Source organism: Somniosus microcephalus, chromosome 2 (assembly GCF_052327205.1).
Source record: "Somniosus microcephalus isolate GS21.2 chromosome 2, FLI_Smic_1.0, whole genome shotgun sequence".
Classification (NCBI taxonomy): Eukaryota; Metazoa; Chordata; class Chondrichthyes; order Squaliformes; family Somniosidae; genus Somniosus; species Somniosus microcephalus.
Genome location: NC_140988.1, coordinates 237,352,789 through 237,375,659, shown reverse-complemented (window position 1 = coordinate 237,375,659; position 22,871 = coordinate 237,352,789).

Genomic DNA, 22,871 nt, shown 5'->3' with positions numbered 1-22,871 from the left:
TAAATTTGGATGATCAGCCATGATCTCATTAAATGGTGGAACAGGTTCAAGGGGCCGAATGGCCTACTCCTGCTCTTATCTTCTATGTTTCTATGTTTCTATGAGGGGAAGTGATAATGTAGATAGAGAGGGATGGGTGGAGGTGCAAGGTAGGTTGCTGTGAGTAAGGATGTGCAGGAGTAGGGTAGGGAAGGCAGATTGATGGGGATGTGATGATTGGCACAGCAGGATGAAGTTGAGTGTGGCTTGGCAGTAACGTTTCGTGATCTACTGAGATCATTGAAAGGTTTCTGCCACTGCAGCCTGGTCCTCCTGACGACATCCCTGCTTTTGCCCTCCTATGCAATGTGCAACCAGGCTGTGTTGATCTCCTGGGGAGGTCTCTTCCGCCCATGGGAAGAGAAGAGAACCTCCCTGCATGCTGTGACTCCCTCCATAACCATATGGAGGGAGTCCTGGGAGAGCCTGGGTGCAGCCGTGCACCTTTGTGCAGTGCTCGTCAGTGTTTGCAGCACCTCAATGCTGTAGAGCACTGACAGCAGAACTGTCAAAGTCAATTTGGACATGGCCCCTTTAAGGAAACTGGCTGATGACGTGTCATCAAATGATGTCATCAGACCCGCTTCCTTTTAATTGGCCGGGAACCTCGCAAGGTGGGCATAACAAGCCCTATTAACATAAAATCACTTGGAGAGTGTGGGCTGCAGTAGGCAGTGGGCTGGAACCGCGACACCGACCCCGGCCGCCCCAGACCCGCCTCGGTTGGCGAAATCACAGCCGATGGCTTTGTGGTTCTGGATAAAGGAAGGCTAGTTGGATATAAGTTCGAACAGAACAGACTCGAGAAGATAGCGTGCTGAAACCACTGTACTTCTGTTCCGGGAAACTGAGGTAATGTTATACTCTTTCTGTATTTTGCAGTGCTGTTCAATAAAGTTATTAAATTAAATTGTTGTTGTGAGCTTGTTTATCTGGTGTCCGAAACCACAAGGCACCATATTTAAAGGGTCAACAGTTAAGACAGGTGAAATTCAATTAATATGTATTGGAGCAGTGATTTCTGTGAAACAAAGGTGTTTTCATCTGTTAATGCAGATTGAGTGCAAAGACATTTAGTTCAAGTTATCACATATAGACCAAATAGATGAAGACCAATTTCATAGAATCATAGAAACTTACAGCATGGAAAGAGGCCATTCGGCCCGTCATGCCTGTGCTGGCTCTTTGAAAGAACAGTCGTGCTTAGTCCCACATCCCCGCTTTTTGTCCATAACCCTGTAAGTTCCTCATCCTCAATACCTGTTCAACTCCCTATTAAAATTATTTATGGAATCTGCTTCCACCACCTTTTCAGGTAGAGCGTTCCAGATCCCGACAACTCTCTGAGTGAAAAAAATTCTCCTCATCACTCCTCTAGAACTTTTGCCAATGATTTTAAATCTATGACCCTCTTGCCATAGGGAATAATCTTTCTCTATCTACTCTTAACAAAACATCATCTTGAAAACCTCAATTAGGTCACCTCTTAACCTTCTCTGTTCCAAGGAGAACTGTCCTAACTTTTCCAACCTTTCCTCATAACTGAAGCCCCTCATCCCTGGTAACATCCTGATAAACTTCCTCTGTACCCTTTCCAAGACCTTTACATCTTTCCTGAAATGTGATGCCCAGAATTGTCCACAATACTCCAGCTGATGCCTAACCAGTGATATATAGGGGGAAAAATTCAGTTGTTTGCGCCTCCCATTAGCGCCTTAAGAGGGCACTAATGGGGCGCAAAGCAACTAGTGCCCGGGCGCGGCGATGTTTGCGCCACTTGCAAAATTAACTAGACATTTTGCGACAGCGCGAAACACTACCGCCACGATCTCCTGCGCTGGCAGATTGTGACATCAGTCGAGTGCACAACACCCCGTTAGCGCCCCGGACCGGATATTGAGTGGCGCCCCCCTGCCTTACCGTCTGCCGCTAGCAACGACAGGTTGAGGGGAGCGTTATGCTGTCAGAAAGGGACTAGTGGAGCGCTATTTAAAGGCGACTGCTTCCTACCTTTTTTTGTTGGTGACATTTTTGCACCACGCATTCTGAGAGAGAGAGAGAGACTTCTAGAGGGATTCAACGCTGTGTGAAGGAGCTTTGAGTACTGAGCAGCACTTTGCAGGTTTATTTTGATTTGCCCTTCCTTGCTTCACCAGCACTCTGAGGTAGCGCCTCGCTCCTCGGCCTTTGCGCCTTAAGACAGGTGTGAAGCGCCTAATTTAGTGCTCCAATCACCTCCAGGGGTGATAAAAGCCAAGTTTGCTGTCGGAGGCGATAATTAGCGGCAGGCGCTAAACTTTGCGCACGGCCGATAATGGCGCCCCAAACGGGGCAATACTGAATTTTTCCCCCATAAAGTTCTAGCATAAGAACATAAGAACATAAGAAATAGGAGCAGGAGTAGGCCAATCGGCCCCTCGAGCCTGCTCCGCCATTCAATAAGATCATGGCTGATCTGATCCTAACCGCCAATCCACTATCACAGAACCATCTCCTGAATCTAACAGAATTAGACACACGAAATAGGAGCAGGATCAGGCTACACGGCCCCTGGGCCCGCTCCGCTACCCACAGGGCCATGACCGATCCGAACCTAGACTCATGTCCAAATTCCTGCCCGCTCCCCGTAACCCTTAATTCCCTTTACTTCTAGGAAACTGTCTATTTCTGTTTTAAATTTATGTAATGATGTAGCTTCTACAGCTTTTTGGGGTAGCATATTCCATGGACCTACCACCCTCTGAGTGAAGTAGTTCCTCCTCATCTCAGTTTTGAAAAAGCAGCCCCTTATTCTAAGACTATGCCCCCTAGTTCTAGTTTCACCCATCATCGGGAACATCCTCCCCGCATCCACCCGATCCGACCCCTTCACAATCTTATATGTTTCAATAAGATCGCCTCTCATTCTTCTGAACTCCAATGAGTAGAGTCCCAATCTACTCAACCTCTCCTCATATGTCCATCCCCTCATCCCCGGGATTAACCGAGTGAACCTTCTTTGTACTGCATGATCTCTGCTTTTATATTATATTCCTCTATTCATAAACCCAAGTAACACATATGCTTTTTAACACCCAATATTTAATAAAATTAACTAATTACAAGTAAATTCTTAACAGCTGATACTTAGAAGAAAACTAAGAGGGTCCCAAATAATAATCAACCCAATGAAAACCAAGTATTAGAAGAATATTCCTCAGTTGCAAATCTCACAAATGGCTGCCTATACTGCATCTGTGACCTTTGCACCAAAGTCTGGTATGGGGGAGGAGGCTTCTTCTGTCAATTAGATTTATTTTTGTTAAGAAAGGGCACAAGAAGACAGCTTAGCCCTAAAGGTCAGTCAACAACTTTTGTGTTTTACAAAGCTGAGAATCCACTCAATGATGAAATATTGCAACCTAGTTTTTCAGGCTGCTGAGAAAATGAACCCATTGGACCTGGGCTCAGTATACTTTACAGTTTTGGCAGTATTGGTAACATCTTCTCGATCAACAGTTAAGAGGAGTTTCTGTAAGTAGACCACTGTCCCCTGCAAATCTGAAGCTGTGCCTTTACTGCATACTAGAAGGACTAAGAATGACCCCATTTGCAGTCATTTGCTCACTGGTTGTAATGCAAGGGGAGATTTTCTACTTCGGTGCACATATCGGGAAACTAGCTAGCAATTTTCCATTCATTAACTTTAATGGTGAGAAATTAATGGACTAAGGGTGTGCAATTTCTCAAAATGTGCTACCAGCATGTGCCACGAAAGAGGAAGTAGAAAATCTTCTCGATTGTCTCACACTGGCCCCACTGCCAACTTTTCTTTACAATGGTAGATATTACCGGACAGACCAGAAGCTTGCAGACTAAAGCAACCAATATCTTTATTTATGTGTGCAAGGTGTGAGATGTGGTTGTGAGTGTTGCTAGGTAGAGATTGTTGGTGAGTGAGTGCTGGGGGTGTGGTGCATTGAGAAGTGTGTGAAGCTTGTGGTACAGATGGTGGTATGTAGCATTTGTTGAAGCCTTCACTCACCCTGACCACCCATGTGAGTGCGTTAAACATCTTCCTGCACTGTGTGTGGGTCCTGGAAACCACAGTGCTGCCCGTGACATGGTGTGCCACCTCCCTCCACATAGTCTGGCAGACTTGTGGCGAGGGCCTCCTGCCAGTTGGCGGGTACAGGACTGCCCGCCTTCTCTTCACTGTTAAAACCAATGGCCTAGAAATTCATTATAGCCACTTTTGGGGCGGTAAAGTCGGGCGGCCGCTAAAGTTTGCGCCCGGCGCAAATTCGAGGCCACTTCGCTGATATTCATTAGCTTCGCCTTAAGAGTTTGCTCGAGCGCTAAAACTGGCGATGCACGGCTCTCTTTAGGCGCTAAGCCGGAGGGGCTGAGCGATACCGCCGAGGCCGGGCGCAGCGCAGGTGCGGCCATTTCTTGATTGACAGCAGACACCCTGGCGCCGGCCAGCTCTTAAGGGGGAAGGGTCGACTTGGTCTGCTGCCACGCCCTGCACACTGGAGCCCTCCAGCTAGGCCTGAACACTGCTGCTGGACCCATATAGCGCCTCAAAGCATGGAGAAGGCCCGTGAACGAGCGCAGCGCTTCTCAGAGCTTGATCTGAGGGTGCTGGTTAGCGCTGTGGAGAAGAGACGCCATATTTTGTTCCCAGACAATGGGAGGAAGCCACCGACCCGCGTCTACCGGAGAGCCTGGAGGCATGTCGCCACCAGGGTGACATCGAACAGTGAGGTCCCCAGGAGCGCGGTACAATGCCGCAAGAAACTAAATGACCTCGCCAGGATTGTCAGGGTGAGTACCCTTTCCAGTGTCCTCCTCATCCTTGCATGTGCACCTCACATTATGGGCAAAGGGACCTGAAAGCCCTAATGGCCAGCCCTCATGCAGCAGCTATGGGTCAGTCATGAACATCAATTGCACATTGTACAGGTAGACTATCCTTTATCCGAAAACCTCGGGACCAGCCGAGTTTCGGTTTTCGGAGAATTTCGGATTTCGGAAGGTGGGTCGGCGGGGGGGTCGGCGGTTGTCGGGGCCGGCGGGGTCCACGGGGGGGTCGGCAGTTCGCGGGGTCCGCGGGGGGGTCGGCGTGGGTCGGGGCCGGCGGGGTCCGCGGGGGGGTCGTGGGGGGGGTCGGCGGTTATCGGGGCCGGCGGGGTCCGCGGGGGGGTCGGCGGGGGGGTCGGCGGTTGTAGGGGCCGGCGGGGTCCGCGGGGGGTTCGGCGGGGGGGTCGGCGGTTGTCGGGGCCGGCGGGGTCCGCGGGGGGGTCGGCGGGGGGTCGTGCGCACGACTTACGCTGACGCTCAGCGTAAGTCGGTCGGGGTCGGCGGGGGTCGGGGCCGGCGGGGGGGTCGGCGGGGGTCCGCGGGGGGTCCGCGGGGGGTCGTGCGCACGACTTACCCTTTATCCGAACTTCCGAAACCGGAACCCTCTAAAAACCGAAGGTTTTTTCGTTCAGCGTAAGTCGTACGCACGACTTACGCTGAACGAAAAAACCTTCGGTTTTTAGAGGGTTTCAGTTTTCGGAAGTCCGGATAAAGAGTAGTCTACCTGTGCACTTAACACACTGGCCAGGCTATTCGACCATGGGAGGCAGTGCACACAAGATCAGGGCTACACACTGGCCAGGCTATTCGACCATGGGAGGCAGTGCACACAAGATCAGGGCTACAGACTGGCCAGGCTATTCGACCATGGGAGGCAGTGCACACAAGATCAGGGCTACACACTGTACTTAGAGGCCGTCCTTTCTCTTGCAGGCCAAGCTGGCCAATAATAAAAGGAGCCGGACTGTGACCGGGGGAGGCGGACCCCAGATCCAGCCGCTCACCGAGCTGCAACAGCGCGTGGAGCGCATCATGGGTGCCCGGGTGATTGGCCCCGTTGCATCTGGAGATGCCGACCCTGTTCTGGGCACCAATGGTAAGAACATCATTTTTTGGACCTCTCTCATCCCACTTGCGCATCAGATCTACATCCTTTGCCACTGTCCGACCAATGCGCTGAATGCCACCACTCATGCATCCCTCGCTGACGCCCTCTCCTCACTCTAAAGCTACTCTTGTGCCTTCCTGCTTTCAGATGGTGAGGAGTAGGTCCCTGAAGTTGCCAGTGACAGCCCCTCAGAAGAGGAGGAGGAGGAGGAGCAAGAGGAAGGCGGCCCATCAGGGGAACCCTCAGCCGCGGCAAGCCATGCCACTGTAGGGGAGACGTCTTCCCTGGAGGGGAGCATGGGGGAAGGGTTGGAGGGGAGTGTAGCTCCTGGGACCAGCGGCCTGCAGAAACGCGGGAGGGGGGTGGAAGCTCAGCGGCCTTCTCCTCAGAGGGGGGAAGGGTCGGAGGGGAGTCCAATTGCTGGGCCCAGCGGCGTCCAGCAACGCAGGAAGGGTCGGCCAGCTCGGCGGCCTTCTCCCCAGAGGGAGAGTCCGGCCTCCAGTCCGGAGACGGTCAACGCCGAGGAGATGCGCCGCCTCGAGGACATGTCCGCGGACTCGGAGCGCCGGCACACGGAGCTCATGGGGGTAGTGGCACGGATGCCTGAGGCCATCGAGTCCCTGTCTCGGAGTGTGACCGAATTCGGGGCCTCACAGGCCACCAGTTTGGCGGAATTTGGGGCAGGTCAGGCAGCGACTGGCCAGGTGATCAGTGGTGCCGTGCAGTCACTGGCTGCTCTGATGCGGTCACAGAACAGGGCAACACGGGCACTCACTGCTGCCACACTCGCTGTGTCAGCCCGGCATCGCCAGGGCACCCGACGCGCTGCAGCAGCACAGCGGTCTGTCCCTCGGCAGATTGCTGCGCATGCTGCAGTGCTGGCCCGGCCGAGTGCCAGTGTCTCAGGCGACCAGCGAGCGCCTGCCATCCGCCAGCTTGCCCCCATTGCTCCAGCCGCCACTGCCACTCCCCCAGTGGAGCCGCCACGAGCTGCTGCAGCGACTGATGCTGGCCAGCCACAGCTGCAGCATTCACCAGCCGGCCCCTCAAGGGCCAGACCTCGTCTAGGCCGACCCCCAAGGGCATCTGCCGTCACGACATGTGCCCCTCAGGAGCCTTCCCCCAGCCTTGCAGCAGCCACTGGCCTCACTTTGAGGAGGAGCAGCAGGGCGTCCAGGGGCCGGCAAAGTTTGCAGAGGGTGTGTCCAAATGTTGTGTTTTGTGGAATGGTTGTTTTTTGAAGGCCGAGGATGAGGCCATTTTTATTTACATCTTTGGTTAATCCTCCCCAGGTTGTGGGAGTGACTCATGTGTGTGAGTGTTTTTTGGGGGTTTCGTGTGTTCTTGGTTTTCATGTGGGAAGGGCCCTGAGTTTGTACAATAAACCATTTTATTTATTCACATTGTCCATGTTTGATCTTTGAAGTGTTTGTTGCCTTAACCGGCTGAGGGCTTGCGCAGCGGCTGCAATCATGTTCTTTCATTGGCACAAGCCATTCCCTGACAGGGGGCCTAGAAGTGACGTTCAATAAGCCGCCGACGGGCGGCCCTTGGACCTTCTGCCTCCCTCCTGGGCTGGTACTCCTCGTCCTCCTCCTCCTCATGCTCCTCCTGCTCCTCCTCCTGAGGTGGTGGTCCAACGTGAGGTGGCAGTGCCTGAGTCCTGCGGATAGCCAGGTTGTGCAGCATGCAGCAAACGGCGACGAATTGGGAGACTCGCTCCTGCGAATACTGGAGGGCTCCCCCGGAGCGATCCAGACAGCGGAACCGTTGCTTCAGGATGCCGATTGTTTGTTCGATGAGGTTCCTGGTCGCTTGATGGCTCTCGTTGTATGCCTCTTCAGCAGGGGTCGTGGGCGCGCGGAGCGGGGTCATGAGCCAGGTACACAAAGGATAGCCTTTGTCCCCGATAAGCCATCCTCTTGGGTGAGGCTGTGCCTGGAACATGTCAGCCACAGTTGTCTGTCGCAGGATAAAGGCATCGTGGCTGCTGCCTGGAAAGCGGGCATTGACAGCTAGGATGCGCTGCCTGTGGTCACACACCAGCTGTACGTTGAGGGAATGGTAGCCCTTCCGGTTGCGGTAATCCTTGGCATGCTCCAGAGGTGCCCGCAAAGGCACATGCGTGCAGTCAATGGTGCCCTGCACCATGGGGAAGCCCGCTATTCTTGCAAATCCCACTGCACGCTGCTGCTGCTTGTCCAGGGTCATGGGGAAGGAGATGAATTGACGTCTCCTTCTGAAAAGGGCATTGGTCACCTGGAGCATGCAGCAATGCACGGCGAACTGGGAGATGTTAGCGATGTCCCCAGTAGCGGATTGGAAGGAGCCGGTGGCATAGAAGTTGAGAGCCACCGTCACCTTCACTGCCACCGACAGAGACGTCCTGCGCATCAGCTGTGGACGCAGATCTCTGTGAAGCAGCTGGCAGATGTCTGTGACCACCTCCCTTCTGAATCGCAGCCTCCTAACACACTGCGCGGCAGACATGTTGAGATAGGAGAACTGCTGGCGGTATACCCTGGGTGGGTAAGGCCTCACTTGGTGACGCCTGTTGCCCCCTCTGCGTCTAGCCAGGGCTGCCACTCTCTCACAGTGTCTGTAAGCCCTTCCGACATAAGGCTGAAACTCAGCGCTCGAGATCTGCTCCTCCTAAGGCGCTAACGCCTGGCGCAGCCAACTGAATTTCTAGGCCAATGCCTCCAAAGCTTCATCGGCAAACCTCTGGGCTGTCTTCCTGGGGCGGCGATCTGCCATCAGAATTTGTAAATAAGTGCTCCTTTTCCTTGTCCTTCTTCTTATGGTTGTTGAGGCCGCTGCACACCCAACAATGCTAAGAATGAGGTGCTGCAGTATCAATGAACCTCCCCTTTAAGTATTGAAAAAAGCCTGTAGCAATTATTACTTGCATTTAGATTGCCCCCGATATTAGTCCATCTTTTCAATGTAACGCCAATGAGTTTGGGTTTTTAGACGAGAATCATGACTGCCATCATTTTAATGAGGAGGACAAAATCTGCGTGCAGCCTAGATGATTTTCAACTGGCGCTACTTAACCATTTTTAGTCTAAACACTGCCCATTTTTTGGCTATACAGGTAGACTATCCTTTATCCGAAAACCTCGGGACCAGCCGAGTTTCGGATAAAGGGGAATTTCGGATTTCGGAAGGTGGGTCGGCGGGGGTCCGCGGGGGGGTCGGCGGGGGTCCGTGGGGGGGTCGGCGGGGGGTCGTGCGCATGACTTACGCTGACGCTCAGTGTAAGTCAGTCGGGGTCGGCGGGGGTCGGGGCCGGCGGGGTCCGCGGGGGGGTCGGCAGTTGTCGGGGCTGGCGGGGTCGGCGGTTGTCGGGGCCGGCGGGGTCCGCGGGGGGGTCGGCGGTTGTCGGGGCTGGCGGGGTCGGCAGTTGTCGGGGCCGGCGGGGTCCGCGGGGGGGTCGGCGGTTGTCGGGGCTGGCGGGGTCGGCGGTTGTTGGGGCCGGCGAGGTCCGCGGGGGGGTCGGCGGTTGTCGGGGCTGGCGGGGTCGGCGGTTGTCGGGGCTGGTGGGGTCCGCGGGGGGGGGTCGGCGGGGGGTCGTGCGCACGACTTACCCTTTATCCGAACTTCCGAAACCGGAACCCTCTAAAAACCGAAGGTTTTTTCGTTCGTACGCACGACTTACGCTGAACGAAAAAACCTTTGGTTTTTAGAGGGTTTTGGTTTTCGGAAGTCCGGATAAAGGGTAGTCTACCTGTAATGAATTTTTAGCCCTTTAAGCCCTTAAATATCAAACTTAAAACTTCTAGTAACTTCTTGATGCAGCGTTTCCCAGACACACTCAATAATACTTCATGCATATATGTAATTAATAATGGAAAACAGATACCAATAGACAATGGCGAATATTCAGGAAGATACGAACACTTTATACATCTGTAGTGAACATACAAATTCTCACCACAATCCATGTCATTTTGATCAAAGGAACAATGCTATTAAGTAATTCAGGGAAATGAACCAATTTGATCTTTTGATCAAAGACACAATTGGAGCTTTATTTAAAAGAAACAAGCAATTCATACTTTGCTGCACTGCATCCAAAGTCACGCACAAAGTGGACTGCATGAGGATTGCTTACTTCATGCCAGAATTCCCTTACAACATTTCAGATATGTGACTAGATTCCCAGTCCTATTAACTAGAGCAGCACAACGAGAGTTGTTAGTGCTTAAGCCAGACCGGCAATGTTTATGACAGTAATAAAAGGGCCGCTGCAGGTGCATCTCAATTTTTTTCTAATTTAGAAAACCAAAAGCCTTGCTTGAAAGATCATGGCCTCGATTTTCCCTGGGGATTCCACCCATTTTGTACATGCTCCAGTGTGTAAGTCAGATGAAAATGGTGTAGGGACACCCATCTGAATCCCCGCCCAAAAAATCTGCATGTTTCATTTTCTTTTGCTCCTGTTTCATTGGCTGTGACTTGCCCAGCCCACATGCAACTGATGGCAGAAGGGTGTGGCTTAGTGGACTAGCCAATTTCCCTCCCCTTCTGGCCCACCTCCTAGGATGCAGGCATAATGTTTGTTACTCTGTTTGTTAATAAAGTACTCGCGCTAATTCTACGATATCGCCTCTTCGAGTTCTTGTTCCACTACATGGATTTATCACATTTGGCGACGAGGTAACTAAAGGACCCTGAATAAAGAAGAAAAGTCTGCCAGGACGTTTAAACAACAAAATTACGAGCTACGGTTAGCTACCAGCTGGAAGAGAGCATGGCTGCCACGGTAGGAACAGTTTCCGCTTTTGATAGTCAAGCACAAACCTGGGAGGAATACTGTGAAGTGTTGGGTTATTTTTTTGAAGCAAATGAAATAAATGATGCTGGAAAAAGGAAAGCCATTCTGCTTAGTTCAGTGGGAAGCCAAACCTACAGTTTGATGAAGAATCTGCTCAGTCCTGAAAAGCCTGGAGACAAATCATTTGTTGAATTAGTGGCTTTGCCAAAAGAACATTTCAACCCTAAGCCTAGTGAGATTGTGCAGCGGTTCAAGTTTAATTCAAGGAACAGGAAAGAGGAAGAGAGCGTAATGGACTATGTAGCGGTGTTGCGTAAATTAGCACAAGATTGCAATTATGGGAACAACCTGAAGGAAATGCTGTGAGACAGGCTAGTTTGCGGAATTATGGATGACCAAATGCTGCGTAGATTATTATCTGAGATTGGGCTTACTTATGAAAAAGCATTGGAACTTGCTCAAGCCATAGAGACAGCAAACCGAGATGTAAAAGAAATACAGGGTTCAGACAGGGCTAATGCTACGCAAGTTGCAGGTCAGGTTGTTGTGCACAAGTTGAACATGCGTCAGAAACCACAACGTGAGCATGTGAAGGCATGTTATAGATGCAAGGGCGATCACCTGGCGAGTGAATGCCGGTTTCTGGAGGAAAAGTGCTACAAGAGTGGGAAACAAGGACACATAAAATGAGCTTGCAGGGCGAAATCACCGGTGGAGGAATCCAAACCAAAAGGGGGAGGACAACAAAACCAAGAGAGAGAAGTGAAAAAACATGGAGCACACCACATCAGCGGGGAAGCTGAGGAAGAAGAGGACATGTTCATAATGTATAGCATGTTAGAGAACATTCCAAAAGTGGCTCCTATCACATTGCAACTGACAGTAAATTACTCTAAGGTGAACTTTGAAGTGGATACAGGGTGCGGCATCACTATAATGAACAAGGCAGAGTACTCAAAATTGTGGAACCGTGCTAAAGTTCCAGAGTTAAAGCCTTGCTCCCTGCATCTTAAAACATATACAGGTGAACGAGTAGCTGCATTAGGTACAGCTAATGTAACTGTGCAACACAGGGACACAGTGGAACAGCTACCTGTAGTTATAGTATCGGGTACCGGACCAAACCTGTTAGGTCGGGGCTGGATATAAGAACTTAAATTAGACTGGGGAGCAGTACATCAAATAGATGCAGGCAAACAGTTGACTTTGCAAGAAGTGTTGAGTGAACATGAGAATGTGTTCAAGGAGGAACTTGGCACATTTAATGGCCCCCCAGCTAAGATTTATGTAGACAAGGAGGCACCGCCAAGGTTTTTTAAACAACGACCTGTGCCTTATGCCATGAAGCCAAAGGTAGAGGCTGAGCTTGACCATCTATCGAGAAAGAACATACTGGAGCCAGTGAAATGTTTGGAATGGGCAGCTCCCATAGTACCTGTTTTAAAACCGGACAATTCGGTAAGACTCTGTGGAGACTATAAATTGACAGTCAATCGGGTGTCCAAACTAGAGTCGTATCCGATTCCCAAAACAGAGGATCTCTTTGCAAACCTGGCTGGAGGAAAGAAATTCACAAAGTTGGATATGAGTCATGCCTACTTGCAGATTACACTGGATGATGAATCAAAGAAGTATGTCACCATAAATACACACAAGGGCTTGTTTACATATAACCGCTTACCGTTTGGTGTCTCATCTAGTCCAGCTATCTTCCAGAGGACAATCGAAGGTGTATTGCAAGGGATTCCACATGTTTCCATCTATCTGGATGACATTCTGGTGACGGGAAGAACCGACCAGGAGCATCTGAGCACTCTGAGAGAGGTACTACAGAGATTGGAGAGGGCAGGGTTCCGGCTCAAGAGGAGTAAGTGTACTTTCCTGGGGAATGAGGCAGTGTTCCTGGGACACAGAGTGGATGCCACCGGGCTCCATCCACTCAAGGAGAAGGTACAAGCACTGCAGGACGCCCCTGCTCCTACAAATGTGGCTCAGTTAAAAGCTTACCTGGGACTGCGGAACTATTATAACAGGTTTTTACCAAACTTGTCAACTGTGTTAGCACCTCTTCACAAACTACTGCACAAGGAGACACAGTGGCAGTGGGGAGAGGAGCAGGGGGTTTCATTTGAACAGTCCAAGAAACTGATGCTGTCGTCGGATGTGCTGGTTCACTACAATGCAGAGAAAGACATCATTCTCACTTGTGACGCTTCACCTTATGGGGTGGGGGCAGTTCTTTCACACTGCATGGAAGATGGAACTGAAAGACCAATAGGGTTTATGTCCCGAACTCTAACACCAGCAGAAAAACACTATTCCCAGTTAGACAAAGAGGGGTTAGCAGTAATGTTTGGGTTACAGAGGTTCCACAAGTACATATATGGCAGGAAGTTCACCATATGCACCGATCATAAACCTCTTCTCTCTCTTCCCTGAAAGCAGTTCCACAGATAGTATCACCCCGGATCCAGAGGTGGGCAGTGATGTTGAGGGCATATGAGTATGTCATCGTCTACAAGGCAGGCAAGTACCATGGGAACGCAGATGCCTTGAGCCGTCTTCCACTGCCAGGCACACCTATCCGTGCAGCTCCAGAGGACAGAGTTTTGATGTTGGAGGACACTGACACGGCACTTGTGACTGCAGAGCAAGTAAGAACATGGACAGGTAAAGATCCAGTACAGTCTAGAGTTCGAGAATATGTGGTGAGGGGATGGCCACAGCATCCGGAAGGGGCTGACTTCACACCCTACAGTGTCAGGAAAACAGAGCTGAGTGTGCAGGATGGTTGCGTGTTGTGGGGAGCACGAGTGATTATTCCACAGCCAGCATGACAGTCTATCCTAGAGCAACTACATCAGTGTCATCCGGGGGTCTCGCGTATGAAAGCCTTGGCTAGGAGTTACTTGTGGTGGCCAAAGCTAGATGAGGAGATAGAAAATCTAGTCAAGACATGCAGCACTTGTCAGGAACACCGGAAGGCACCAGCAGCGGCTCCTCTCCACCCCTGGGAGTGGCCGGATAAACCATGGAGAAGATTGCACTTAGATTATGCGGGTCCATTCATGGGGAAGATGTTTCTCATAATCATTGATGCACATTCCAAATGGATGGATGTTTATCCTGTAAATTCTGCTTCCGTCACTACTACTATAGACTGCCTGCGTCGGAGCTTCAGTAATCAAGGGCTACCGGAGATCGTGGTGAGCGACAATGCCACTTGTTTTGTGAGTACAGAGGCAAAAGAGTTCTTGAGAAAAAATGGCATAGTGCAGGTGACCTCGGCTCCATATCATCTGTCCTCGAATGGACTTGCGGAGAGAGCCATACAAACATTTAAGGAGGTGATGAAAAAAAGTGCAGAAGGGAGTTTAGCAGCCAAAGTGTCACGGGTTCTGTTCAGCTACAGAATAACACCTCAATCCACCACAGGACTCTCTCCTGCTGAGATGTTATTAGGTCGTAGACTACGCTCCACTCTTGACCTTGTCCACCCAGACCTAAAAAGGAAAATGGAAAACAGACAAAACAAACAAAAAGAGAACCATGACAAAAGAACAAAGAGCTGAAGTTTTGGAGAAGGAGATGCGGTCCTTACCAGGAATTTCAGTTATGGACCAAAGTGGATTCCTGGCTTCATAGGCTCAATGACAGGTCCAGTATCATACAAGGTCATGTTGGGAGATGGTAGGGTAGTACGCAGACATGTAGATCAGATACTTCCCAGACAAGGGGAAATTGAAATGAAGGTTCCAGATGCAATGACTGAAGACAGGGTTGCCCCCAGTTATCCAAGTGCATCTGTGGTGCCACCACCAGGGACAGAGACAATTCCACAGGAACCTATTCATCAAGAGGAAACCATCGTTGCAGAGTCAGATACTCTGAGCACTGCTCAGGAGCAGCTGGTGGCTTCACCACAAACAAGCAGGGACTTTACTGTTAGACGTTCACAAAGGACTCGCAAGCCACCAGAGAGATTGATACTGAACTGTTAGATTCGTCAAGTATGGAACATGATGAATGGAGACTCCTTATGTGACCCTCAGGAATGGTTGTTTGTTAAGAAATTCATACTGAAATCTTAAGGGGGGAGGGATATGGTAATCTGGGATGTTATGATTAAGGTTATCCACCAGGTGGTGCTGTAGCCAATGCTGCTGCTAAGGTCAGAGGTTTGCTTTCTGTTAAGGTCAGAGGTTTGCTTCCTGTCAAGGTCAGCAAAGAGTGAAATGCCAGGATGCAGGCATGATATTTGTTACTCTGTTTGTTAATAAAGTACTCGCGCTAATTCTACGATATTGCCTCTTCGAGTTCTTGTTCCACTACATGGATTTATCACAGTTCTGTTAAACATCTTTAAACAAATCAAAAGCAGAACCAGTTTTCAGAAAGAACCAAGCAGAAGTGACTGAGCCTGTCGCCCATAGAGAAAATACTTTCAAACAGGAGTCACAATCAAGTTGTCTGTTGAGGCAGAGATGAGGATGGAAGCTGAAAATGGAACGATTTCCCAGTTAAAAAAAACTTCTTAACATGAAAGGCATGGCAACAGAGAGCCCTTAAAAGAAATGGCAGAAAGGAAGTGAAAAGACCAGGTCATGAGGTATGTGATGAGCCTCTCCATTCCTAAAAGATACAATGGCCCCCTTCAACCCCTCCCCCACAACCCTGCTGAGCAAGTTATCAGACTGCCCCATTATACTGACAGTGAACTCATCCCACATCCATTTGGGATGTTTTTATTTGGCCTTAATGATAGAACTCCACCTGAATTGCTGTCTCCCCCCCCCCCACATTGCTCCCCTGTTAATTTGTAGACGGATGTCTAATAAATCCCAGTAAATTATATTTCATCGTTTCCCCCCAAAAAAAATCCCCTTCCCATTTCTGTAATAAAAATATTTGCAATTGCCTGCACTCACTTAAAAAAGCGGAGACAGCTGAAGCATTCTTGCAGCTGTAGCAATTTAAGCGCCATCAAATGAGCACCACTGTTGGTTCAAACACTTCCCTGGCCCATTCCCACCCCGTGTTTCTGCCAAACACTTCCCCAAAAGATCACGCTTAACTCCCCCTCCCCAATTACTTGGCAAAATCATTATTCATTTAACTGTGTTTCACTTTACCTCCCTGTCTTTGGCTGTGGAATATTTTCCCTTTAAGAAAAGAGTAGAGTGAAGACACTCTGCGTGCTGATATGAAATGCAACCCAGATGTTAGAAAGCATTCCTAAATGGTGATGAGAACAGCCGCAACCTGGCAATGAAGTGCCTATCATGTAAATCTTCATAGATGCTCAGACTACTGCCATAGCAGCCTTAGTTGCTAGACTGAAGAGAGCTGTCTCTTCCGATTTGGATTGACTTTGTGACCAGTTGCAGGCAAGTATGACACAGGGCTTCACTCATCTCATTGGGACCATTAGGTCTGCTTTTGCACAGGTTAGTGGCCATGCAGAGCCACTGTTCAGTACTTGCATGGCAGGAAAGTGCACAGATAATGGAGCTGCCTCTTAGGATAGTAGCACAACTGGTGTCCTCCAATGTGGAAGGAATGAGGCATGGCCAGGTTGCTCATGGATCAGCACAAGAGGTGCCACCTGCAGGAGGTCCATCTCAGGACTAGAGGCAAGGAGCAACTCAGTCCTAAGAAACTCTTCCTGTCAAACAATAACCAGACAGCTCATTCACTCCTGCCACTTAGCTAGCACCTAGGAAACATACAAAATTAAGTTTAAGAATGGACAAAATACACACAGGCATTAAGGAAAGCACAGTGGAAAGAGGTACTAGGTGACGTAAGAAAACTACTAGGCACTTGGTCTAAGTATTAAACAAGGCTTTAAGCAACTGTTTTTCAATATGGAGATCTAGTTGTGTCCTTCACTAGTTCCTGTTAAAGGATGTCCTGAGCAAGCTGGGTCCATGCCCGAGTATTTATACTTTCCCTGGACAGCGCCACCAGCAGGCCGCCCAGTATCATTTCATAAGTCATTTCCACATGACTGACAAGATTCATGTCACTAGGTACATACATAAAGCTGTTAGGGCCAATTTTCCTATGTGCCGTAATAGGTGGGACTTCTTTCCATCTCATGCCTGTATCCTTGGCCATGGCTGATTTGCCCAGGGGCAAGCTTATTAAAATAACCTGGATGAACCCCCAGGGCTATTTCCACCAGGACACCCACATTGGTGCAGCGTAACATGACCAGTGGTGTCAGCTGAAGCTTTAACTAGTACGATTGATTACTGAATGAACTGAACTAGGCAAACCGGCCATTTAAATTTGAATCTACCACCTCCTTCCCCACCACAGCTCAGAGCAATGCTGGATGGCAGGAATGTACTGTTGTTCCTAAGCCCAGCATTGCTAGGGCACAAATAATGGGAAATGCATTGTATTATTGTCATACCATCATTTGTGCCTATCATAATAACTCATATTTGGGCAGATGTATTATATGCCTGACATCACTTCCATGGGAAACCTGAAATTGGTGTCAGGTGGCAGAGGGTGGCAACTGGTGACCGCAAGAATAATGCTGTTGTAAGTGCTAAATTGTAGTAAAAGAGATGAAAGCAGTGAAAAAATAACACATTAGCTTTAAGGCACAAAGTTCTGTTTATCAAGTCAAAAACAGCAGTTAGAATATAAGTTTCACAAATATGGTAGCCTAGCTTTCAGTTGTGGAGTTCTGGAGTGAACAGCTTTCCCTTTCATGGACACTGAGCAAACCAGGAGCTCCAATGCAGAATCATTTTGTATGGTTTAACAATGACTTCAAAAACTTTGCCTCCTATAGTTCAGTAAGGCCTACTCACCCGATTCCCCGGGACTCATGCACAACAACAGGGAATCGGCTCTTACATGTGTTTGAACAGTGATTGAGTGATTCTGGGTGATATGAAATGGATAGAACATGTAGATTGCAGTTAGACTTCAATTATATGATGAGGCTTTTGTGAACCTTCCATACAAATGCTGGCTCATCTTCTGGTGCAGGTACTGCTGCAGACTTTATCATCCATAGCTATAGCATGGGACCATCACTTCTTAGTCTTCCTCTAAAGGTCATATACACAATACAGCTTACTTTGGATGGCTCATATTGCAAAGCACGAGTAAGTCAAGCACTGAAACTGCTGAGAACACTGAATGTTTGTTCTACGATTGATTGCATTGTTGTTGTGTGTCTGGTTGTTCCCTGCATGAGCTTCTGGCTCCTATAATGGGGTTATGAGCCATGGTTTTTTGGCCATAGCTGTGATATCTTAAAAACCATAAACCAGATTGTAAATTTGATTGGTATATATTAGCTGCAAGTATTGTATATTCCCCACAAGTATCATTTTCCAAAAATTGCTACATACTGAGGGAACAGGAAATCCTTATGAAAGAATCCTTATCCCATCAGATTGAACGGTGTGTATAATTGACTGCATCTAATGCTCTGGATAAGACAACTATGTTTCTCCGCACTCTGTGAAAGTAGATAAAGCTATCACTCTTACAGTGCATCTTTTGAAAAGAGGTAGGTGAGGTGCTTGTACAATGCTTGAAAATTCACCTTCTAGAGGGTACTGCAAGTAGAACATTTTAAATTGTTCCAATGGAGCAAAACTATGTGGCCAGGTGATTAAGCAGATTAGTAGAATTAAAAACTTTATGGCCTAGAAATTGATTAGTGCCCGAATTCAGCAGTGATCACGCCTAAATGGATGTGAAATTGGTTTTCTTGTGTCCCCAGGATGCGACTGGCGTGCCGAGGGCAGTAATCTCACCCCAAGAGCCAGAAATTCGGGGGGTTTGTCACCACCCGTTACCACCAGATTCGGGGACAAAATGCCATTTTCGGATGGCCGGCAGCACTGCCGATGTCAGCGTTCACCAAAATTATGTAGATGATGCAGATCGTGACATCAGTAAGTGTGCAATGCTCACTTGATGACCGATCTGCGAGTTTCGACTTCGCTGCTCCACTTACCGCCATGCCTTAAGTGCGAAGGGCTGAGCAAGCAGGAAGGAGGCTCCAGCAGCGATATTCAAAGGGATCATCGGCAACAACTTGCACCTGGTTGCAAGGTTCTAAGGTAAGAGGGATTGGAGAATGCCTCCATTCTTATTTAAAGGCTTCTGCTCACAACACTTGCCTACAGTCGTGGGGGCTCCACTGGCAGTCCCCCTCACACTTGAGTATCTTCGGGAGAGGGAGCGGAGGTAGCGAAGAAGACGAGAAGATATGCACAGAGGGAGGAAAAGAGCCAGGAGGGCTCTCAACAGGAGGCCTTACCCACCTAGGGTCTTCAAGAGCACTTCCCTTATATCCACTTAAGCGAGGAGCAGTGCATTAGGAGGCTCCACTTCACCAAGGAGATGGTCACATAACTCTGCCACCGCCTGCAACCAGAAGTCCAGCCTCGGAGCAGGGCGACCACGGCGTTCCCAGTGGCAGTTAAGGTCACCATGGCCCTCAATTTCTTCGCCAGCAGATCCTTCCGGTCTGCAACAGGAGATATAGCTAACACCTCACAGTTCGCCGTCCATCACTGCATCCGGGAGGTCACTGAGGCTCTCTGCACCAGGAGAAGGGACTACGTTTTATTCTGTCTGAGCAGAGACAAGCAGGATGAGTGCGCAAGTGGCCTTGCCAGGATAGCGGGCTTCCCTATGGTGCAGGGCGCACACATGGCTTTGCGGACGCCATATAACCATCCTGAGATCTTCTATCCTGGCAGCAGCTATGATGTCTGTAATGAAATCTGTTTGTCTTGATCCTGTATTCGTTTTGCACTCATGTATATTACCCTCCCCCACTGTGTATAGTTTCACTTCCTCTTTCCCGACTAACCTGGGAGGTTCCAGGTCTTGGCTCTTGGCTCCGCCCCTGACTTCTCTTACATAAAGATCCCAGGATCTGTATGACTCATTCCTGTGAACCAGTCGGCGTGTTGAGATGTTAGCTCTGATCTTAGTGATTAAAAGCCAACTTGTTTAAGTCTATAACTTCTAGTTTTGTGGTTATTGAAGGCCCATCAATTTTAATCACTAAAGAATACTAGGATGGATCGACTCCTAAAACCAGAGCGTCTGGACTTGGATCCACATTCTGCTGAAGCATCAAATCAATTTGGACACTGGCTCAAATGCTTCGAACTCTTCGCGGGGGCCTCATCCGCTAGCGAGGTAGATAAACTGAGCCTACTGACTACTCGCGTAAGTCATCGGATTTATTCATTCATCCGGGATGCCACCTCTTACACGGAGGCCATCACTATCCTGAAGGCCCAATACCAGAGGCTGGTAAATGAAGTGTACGCCAGACATCTGCTGGCTACACGCAGGCAGCGACCAGAGGAATCAATGGACGATTTCTTACAGGGCCTAAAGGACCTGGTCCGGGACTGTAACTGCAAGGCCATGACGGCCAACGCGTACTCTGACAAATTGGTCCGCAATTCCTTCATCACGGGCCTCAAATCGAATTAAATCCGGCAGAGACTGCTAGAGAAGGAGGTCCTGGACTTAAAAAAGGCAGTGGCCACTGCGCGATCGCTGGACGTGGCCCAGAAAAACTCTGACTCTTATTCTTCCGGCCATGCGGCCCTCACCGCCTCGTGCGCGCCGAGGGGGCCGCCATCTTGGAACCAGCCATCTTCCCCATCCAGGTCTCAGACCAGCTCTACGCCACCGGAGTCCCCACACAGAAGTCCACCCAGGAGTCCTACTACAGCGGCAATGTCTCGAGGCCCGAAATGCTACTTCTGCGGCCAGGCCAAGCACCCCAGACAACGATGCCCAGCGAAGGACGCTACATGCTTCAAATGTAAGAAAAAGGGGCATTTTAGCAAAGTCTGCAGGGGGAATCCGATTTCCAACTCCGTCACCGCCTCGTGCGTGCCGTGCGGGCCGCCATCTTGGGATCCGCCATCTTTTCCCGACTCAATGGCCGCCCAGGGCCCAACAGTGGCTTCGATCACGGTGGATCAATCCAGGCCACACCCGTTGACAAAATCCATGATGGACATACAGGTAAACGGGAATTTAACGAAATGTTTAATTGACTGTGGGAGTACCGAGAGTTTTATCCACCCTAGCCTGGTACGGCGGCACTCATTAACGGTAACCCCTACACGGAGCAGAATTGCTATGGCTGCTAAGCCCCACACTTCGGACATTTTGGGCTACTGTGTGGTAACACTGACTGTAAAAGGCACGGACTACAAGGATTTTAAACTCCTCATGATGCCAGAACTCTGTGTTAATGTAATCTTGGGCCTGGACTTCCAGTGCCACCACGAAAGTGTCACGCTAGCATATGGCGGGTCCCAGCCGCCACTCAAAGTCTGTGGCCTATCAACCTTAAAAATCAGCCCGCCCTCTTTATTCGCTAATCTCGCTCCGAACTGTAGGCCCATAGCGACCAAAAGTAGACGGTACAGTCTGGAAGACAGACACTTTATCAAGGCAGAAGTGGACAGACTCCTGCGGGAAGGCATTATTGAATGCAGTACCAGGCCGTGGCATGCCCAAGTAGTCATAGTTAAAAATAGCGAAAAGAAACGGATGGTAATTGACTACAGCCAGACTGTTAATATTTATACCCAGCTGGACGCCTACCCTTTACCCCGCATATCAGAAATGGTCAACCAGATTGCGCAATACCGAGTCTTCTCGACTATCGACCTCAAATCCGCGTATCACCAGCTCCCCATTAGAACGGAGGACCGCCCATACACCGCCTTCGAGGCGAACGGGCGCCTCTACCATTTTCTCAGAGTGCCCTTCAGAATAACAAATGGGGTCTCGGTCTTCCAACGTGAGATGGACCGCATGGTTGACAAGAATAAACTACAAGCTACCTACCCCTATCTGGACAATGTCACTATCTGCGGGCACAACCAGCAAGGCCACGATCTAAATCTTGCGAGATTTTTAAAAACTGCCCTAAAGCTGAATCTAACCTACAACAAAGACAAATGTGTCTTCAACACAACCCGTCTCTGTATCCTCGGCTGTGTGGTGGAAGATGGGGTAATTGGACCGGACCCTGACCGATTACGCCCCCTAAAGGAACTGCCCCTGCCACACAATCCCAAAGCTTTAAAAAGGTGCCTGGGATTTTTTTCGTATTATGCCCAATGGGTGCCCAATTACTCTGATAAGGCCCGACCCCTCATTAAATCGACGTCCTTCCCACTATCAGCTGAAGCTCGGGAGGCTTTCACCAGTATTAAACAGGACATTGAAAGGGCTGCAGTGTGTGCAGTGGATGAATGCATTCCCTTTCAAGTCGAAAGCGATGCGTCAGACTTTGCCTTAGCTGCGACCCTCAATCAGGCTGGGAGACCTGTGGCCTTCTTCTCCCGAACCCTTCAGGGACCTGAAATCAGGCACTCTTCTGTCGAGAAGGAGGCACAGGCTATAGTGGAGGCAGTGCGGCACTGGAGACACTACCTAGCCGGCAAACGTTTCACCCTGCTCACCGACCAGCAGTCGGTGGCTTTAATGTTTAATAACAAACAAAGGGGGAAAATCAAGAATGACAAAATACTCAGGTGGAGGATCGAACTATCCACGTTCGACTATGATATTATGTACAGGCCGGGAGCCCTTAATGAACCCCCAGACACCCTATCGCGGGGAATATGTGCCAGCATTCATACGGACAAATTACAGGGTCTCCACAACGACCTCTGTCACCCAGGGGTCACCCGACTATACCATTTTATAAAGTCCCGCAATCTGCCCCACTCCATCGAGGAGGTCAGGGCAATGACCAGAGCCTGCCGCATCTGTGCGGAATGCAAGCCTCGTTTCTACAGGCCTGACCGTGCACACCTTATCAAAGCCACACGGCCATTCGAGCGCCTAAGTCTGGACTTCAAGGGACCCCTTCCCTCTGCCGACCATAACGTATACTTCCTCAATATCATTGATGAATATTCCCGCTTTCCCTTCGCCATTCCCTGCCCAGACATGACCAGTGCCACGGTCATCAAGTGTCTCTGTAATCTATTCTGCATGTTTGGCATACCGAACTACATACACAGCGATAGGGGGACGTCATTCATGAGTGACGAGCTGCGCCAGCTC